The sequence below is a fragment of the Bos indicus genome, chromosome 7, assembly GCF_029378745.1.
Source record: "Bos indicus isolate NIAB-ARS_2022 breed Sahiwal x Tharparkar chromosome 7, NIAB-ARS_B.indTharparkar_mat_pri_1.0, whole genome shotgun sequence".
NCBI classification, from domain to species: Eukaryota; Metazoa; Chordata; class Mammalia; order Artiodactyla; family Bovidae; genus Bos; species Bos indicus.
Window position 1 is genome coordinate 8,570,015 of NC_091766.1, and position 6,000 is coordinate 8,576,014.

A 6,000-nucleotide genomic window follows, 5' to 3' on the forward strand; every position below is an offset into this window, starting at 1 on the left:
ACATCTTATCAGTTCTGTTCAGTTCAGTCGCTAAGTTGTGTCTGACTCTTTGAGACCCCATGAATTGCAGCACGCCAGGCCTCCCTGTCCATCACCAATTCCCGGAGTCTACCCAAACTCATGTCTGTTGAGTTGGTGATGCCATCCAGCCACCTCATCCTCTGTCGTCCCCTTCTCCTCCTGCCCCCAATCCCTCCCAGCATCAGGGTCTTTTCCAATGAGTCAACTCTTTGGATGAGGTGGCCAAAGTATTAGAGTTTCAGCCTCAGCATCAGTCCTTCGAATGAACACCCAGGACTGGTCTGCTTTAGAATGGACTGGTTGGAACTCCTTGCAGTCCAAGGGACTCTCAAGAGTCTTCTCCAACACCACAGTTCAAAACATCAATTCTTCAGTGCTCAGCTTTCTTCACAGTCCAACTCTCACATTCACTGGAAAAACCATAGCCTTGACTTGGTGGGCCTCTGTTGGCAAAGTAATGTCTCTGCTTTTGAATATGCTATCTAGGTTGGTCATAGCTTTCCTTCCAAGGAATAAGCATCTTTAAATTTCATGGCTATAATCACCATCTGCAGGCATTTTGGAGCCCCAAAAATAAAGTCTGACACTGTTTCCATTGTTTCCCCATCTATTTGCCATGAAGTGATGAGACCAGATGCCATGAACTTTGTTTTCTGAATGTTGAGCTTTTTTTTTTTTTTTTTTTTTTACTGTGCCATACGATTTTAATAATGAAGGGGAAAATTATGACTTTCCCTGACTTCTAGAAATTTTCATCAATACATTAAAAATGCATACTACCATTTATAAATGTATAAGGAAATGAGCAAAGCAGTAAAATTAACCTTCATTTTGTATACTATAATTGAAAACATTAGCAGCACTGAGGATTAAAGTGCTTTTAGTCTTTGTAAAAATGTATCCAGAGTCATTTGAACAGTACTTGTCTTCTTCATATAACTTATTTGACAACTTGTAATATTCCTTTCTAAGTCTGCATTAGCTTCTAACAGTTTCTCCTTTATTCTTTTAATGTCATGGACTATCTCCACGTCTCTTTAATGTGACTTTTTGCTGGTGTCCCTTCTTCCGGAACATCGTCATTCCTTTTGTCACAAACATTTTCCTTATGTATTTGATAAATTTATCTTTACTATGTTCTCCTGGCTACACATCTGAGTGTCTGGAATGATAGCAATACTGACATTCCCACAGTCAGTTACTTCTTGAATGACATATCTTATGTTGGATTATTTTTTTTTTATCTTTTTTTTTTCTTATGTTGGATTTAAATGGATTTAAATTTCACTTTTAGTGTTTCCAGTTTTCATTTTTTTACTGTACTTGCATCATCGGATGATCCATTTTTGTGAACTGTCATGTGAGTTTATCACTGAGAGACACGGAGGCAACACAACCACATGCTTTGCTGTCTGTGCATGAATTAGCTCCTTAATTAGACTGTTTGTGATCAGTCATTGACAGCCTCTGCAAGAAGTGACATCACTGGTCACTGAGCATGATATCTTGAATTGACGTGATGATTGGTGGACTGTGGAGCTAGCAGTACAGTTTGTAGCAAGTTCATTCTTTAAGCATTGAGCTTTAAGCCACCTTTTTCACTCTCATCTTTCACTTTCATCAACAGGTTTTTTTGTTCCTCTTCACTTTCAGTCATAAGGGTGGAGTCATCTGCATATCTGAGGTTATTGATATTTCTCCAGGCAATCTTGATTCCAGCTTGTGCTTCTTCCAGCCCAGCATTTCGCATGATGTACTCTGCATATAAGTTAAATAAGCATGGTGACAATATACAGTCTTGTTGCTGCTGCTAAGTCGCTTCAGTCGTGTCCAACTCTGTGTGACCACAGAGACGGCAGCTCACCAGGCTCCCCCATCCCTGGGATTCTCCAGGCAAGAACACTGGAGTGGGTTGTCATTTCATTTTCCAGTGTATGAAAGTGAAAAATGAAAGTGAAGTCGCTCAGTCGTGTCCAACTCTTCGCCACCCCGTGGACTGCAGCCCACCAGGCATGTACCCCTTTTCCTATTTGGAAGCAGTCTGTTGTTCCATGTTCAGTTCTAACTGTTGCTTCCTGACCTGCATATAGGTTTCTCAAGAGGCAGATCAGGTGCTCTGGTATTCCCATCTCTTTCAGAATTTTACACAGTTTACTGTGATCCACACAGTCAAAAGCCTTGGTATAATCAACAAAGCAGAAATAGATGTTTTTCTGGAACTCTCCTGCTTTTTTGATGATCCAGCGGATGTTGGCAATTTGATCTCTGGTTCCTCTGCCTTTCCTAAAACCAGCTTGAACATCTGGAAGTTCACGGTTCACGTATTGCTGAAGCCTAGCTTGGAGAATTTTGAGCGTTACTTTACTAGCATGTGAGATGAGTGCAGTTGTGTGGTAGTTTGAGCATTCTTTGGCACTACCTTTCTTTGGGATTGGAATGAAAACTGACCTTTTCCAGTCCTGTGGCCACTGCTGAGTTTTCCAAATTTGCTGGCATATTGAGTGAAGCACTTGCACAGCATCATCTTTCAGGATTTGAAATAGGTCAACTGGAATTCCATCACCTGCACTAGCTTTGTTCGTAGTGATGCTTTCTAAGGCCCACTTGACTTCACATTCTAGGATGTCTGGCTCTAGGTCAGTGATTACACCATCGTGATTATCTTGGTCGTGAAGATCTTTTTTGTACAGTTCTTCTGTGTATTCTTGCCACCTCTTCTTAATATGTTTTGCTTCTGTTAGGCCCATACCATTTCTGTCCTTTATTCAGCCCATCTTTGCATGAAATTTTCCCTTGGTATCTCTAGTTTTCTTAAAGAGATCTCTAGTCTTTCCCATTCTGTTGTTTTCCTCTATTTCTTTGCATTGATCACTGAGGAAGGCTTTCTTATCGCTCCTTGCTATTCTTTGGAATTCTGCATTCAAATGAGAATATCTATCATTTTCTCCTTTGCTTTTCACTTCTCTTCTTTTCACAGTTATTTGTCAGTCCTCCCCAGACGGCCATTTTGCTTTTTTGCATTTCTTTTCCATGGGGATGGTCTTGGTCCCTGTCTCCTGTAGAATGTCACGAACCTACGTCCATAGTTCATCTATCAGATCTAGTCCCTTAAATCTATTTCTCACTTCCACTGCATAAGGCTTTAATAAATAGATGTACAGCATGAAAAAGAAACATTGTGCACAGTCACCAAATGTGTGACTTGACATTTTGCCTCCTAATGGGTCATCTTGATCATACCAGTCCAATTTATTCCAATTTGTCTTTCCATGTAGATTTAAACTGGAAGACACATATTTTTTTTTTTTTTGGCCAGTGACTGTGATAAGCATTTGGACATCAAGGTGAATAACTGAATAAAACCAGGAGAGCAATTATAAAACACATGTTTGTAATGTGAGTGCTAGAAACTTAGCTTTTGATTTCTGAGGCATTCACTTCAAAGACAATTATGGCAAAAAATATATTGCCAGCAGCTATGTAACACAGCTACTAGACTTGTATCCAGTGACACCCCCCCCCCCCCACCCCACCACCCCAACAATGAAGTCTCTTTTAGATTTACCCCCTGGGTAAAGAGAACTTGTGAACTTGTTTCCCTTCTGTTCAGTCACTCAATCATGTCCAACTCTTTGTGACCCCATGGACTGTAGCCCACCAGGCTCCTCTGTCCATGGGATTCTCCAGGCAAGAATACTGAAGTGGGTTGCCATTCCCTTTTCCAGGGGATCTTCTTGACCCAGGGGTCAAACCTGGGTCTCCTGCATTGTAGGCAGATTCTTTGCCATCTGAGCCACCAGGGAAGGGTGGATGCTGCTAAGTCACTTCAGTCGTGTCGGACTCTGTGCGACCCCATAGACGGCCTCCTACCAGGCTCCTCTGTCCCTGGGATTCTCCAAGCAAAAACATTGGGGTGGGTTGCCATTTCCTTCTCCAAAGCCTGAAAATGAAAAGTAAAAGTGAAGTCGCTCAGTCGTGTCCGACTCTTAGCGACCTCATGGACTGCAGCCTATCAGGTTCTTCCGTCCATGGGATTTTCCAGGCAAGAGTACTGGAGTGGGGTGCCACTGCCTTCTCCAAAGGGTGGATGAGCACACTTTAACTGTCTGGAAGAGTTGAATTCATATAAATGGAAATTCTAGAAAATAAATAGAAGGAGTAAGTCCTGCTCTTCAACAATCTGATCAAAGAATTTGGCTCTAAGGCTTTGAACCCTACAGTTATGGGCACTTCTTGGGCCCAAGGACAATTGTCCCTTTTATAGCAGCCATCCCAATGCTTCTTTTCAGAGCCCTGTTTATGTCTTTGTTCCTCAGGCTGTAGATGAAGGGATTCAGTATGGATGTAACCACAGTGTACAATTGTACTTGAGTGTGAGCTGTTTGTAGCAGCAGAGCTAAGGTACGCTCCTAAGGCTGTACAATAAAATAAGGAGGCCACTGAGAGGTGAGATGCACAGGTGGAAAATGCCTTATACTTCCCCTGAGCTGATGAGATTCCATGTATGGCAGAAACTATCTTAGAGTAAGAGTACAGGATACCAGTGAGGGCAACACCATCCAAAATGGCAGCTGCAAAATACATCACTATGTCATTGAGATACACGTCAGAACAGACAAGTAGGACCACATGATTGAGTTCACAGAAAAAACGGGGGGTCTCCAGGATTCTACAGAAGGACAGCCACAACATCAGTAAGCTTAGTAGCAAGGAATTCAGTACACTCATCATCCAGGACACTAGGACCAGCAATCCACAGAGCTGAGGGTTCATGATGACTGTGTAGTTCAGGGGGTGACAGATGGCCATGAAGCAGTCATAGGCCATCACTGTCAGGAGAAAGATGTCCAACCCTGCAAAGAGCATGAAAAAATACATCCGGGTGATGCAGCCTTCATAAGCTATAAGTTTGCTCTGGTTCTGGATGTTCTACAGCATCTTTGGGGTGGTGGTGGAAGTGACACAGATGTCTACAAAAGACAGGTTGGAGGGGAAGAAGTACATGAGGGTGTGGAGGTGGAAGTCTGGGCTGACAGCTAGGACGATGAGCAGGTTTCCAAATACAGTGATCAGATCCATGGAAAGGAAATGTCCAAAATAAGAGAGGCTGCCATTCTGGTTCCTTTGAAATTCCCAGAAGAAGAAATTTTGAAATTCGTGTAGCATTCCCTGGTTCCATGTGGAAGAGGTGACTGCCAGGAGACAAAAAGTAACACGATCAGTTTCTCAACTATGTGGTTTGTAAGAATAAGATAAAATAGAATATATAAAACACAAAAGAAAATATCAGTGTGCATCATACATAGCAAGGGTTTTTTTGTTGTTGTTGTTCTTTTTGTTCAGATATGTCTGTATGTGTGTGTTCGAATGTGCATGCAATGTGCATGTGTGCGAATTTCTTGCTTGCCTGTGTACATATGCTGGATCACATGTAAAAAGCATGTTGTGCTCTGGGACACAATCTGAAATTTTTTTAATCCCTTGAATTAAATGGAAGAATTGTTTTTGAAGAAGATAAGTTTCTGCTGATGGAAGAAGAATGTGAATAAAGAGTTCAACGAAAGAGGCAAATTGCAGAGAGAACAGGCAACAGTGTGTTCAGACTCAATGGACCACACACTGACTGCACTTTTCCCCTTCACTTAATTATTGTATCCACATCAGACCACTGACTCAATTTTTATGAGTGAGTAAAACTGATCTTTTTCTTACTTTTCTTATGTGGCATCTTTCTTTGTTATTCTTGGCCTTTCAGTTTTGATCTCCTTTTGACAAATCCAGTGGGTCCACACTACTCCTGTTTCAGATTCTCTTCCCACATGCAAAGACCTCACCATAATATGCTCTATAAAGTCCTACATGCCACAAAATCTACCTTTTCCTTCATTTAATTTATATCTGAGGACACTTGGTCATACATGAATTTATTTTACTGTAATCTTTCTCCACTAAAATATTAGCTCTAAATGGACAGGGACT

At 41.6% G+C, this 6,000-nt stretch overlaps 1 pseudogene; it reads right to left on the bottom strand.

Annotated features, from left to right (window-relative positions):
- Window positions 1-4,241: 4,241 nt before the first annotated feature.
- On the bottom strand, window positions 4,242-5,187 carry LOC139183934 (olfactory receptor 7A17-like; annotated as a pseudogene).
- Window positions 5,188-6,000: the final 813 nt, after the last annotated feature.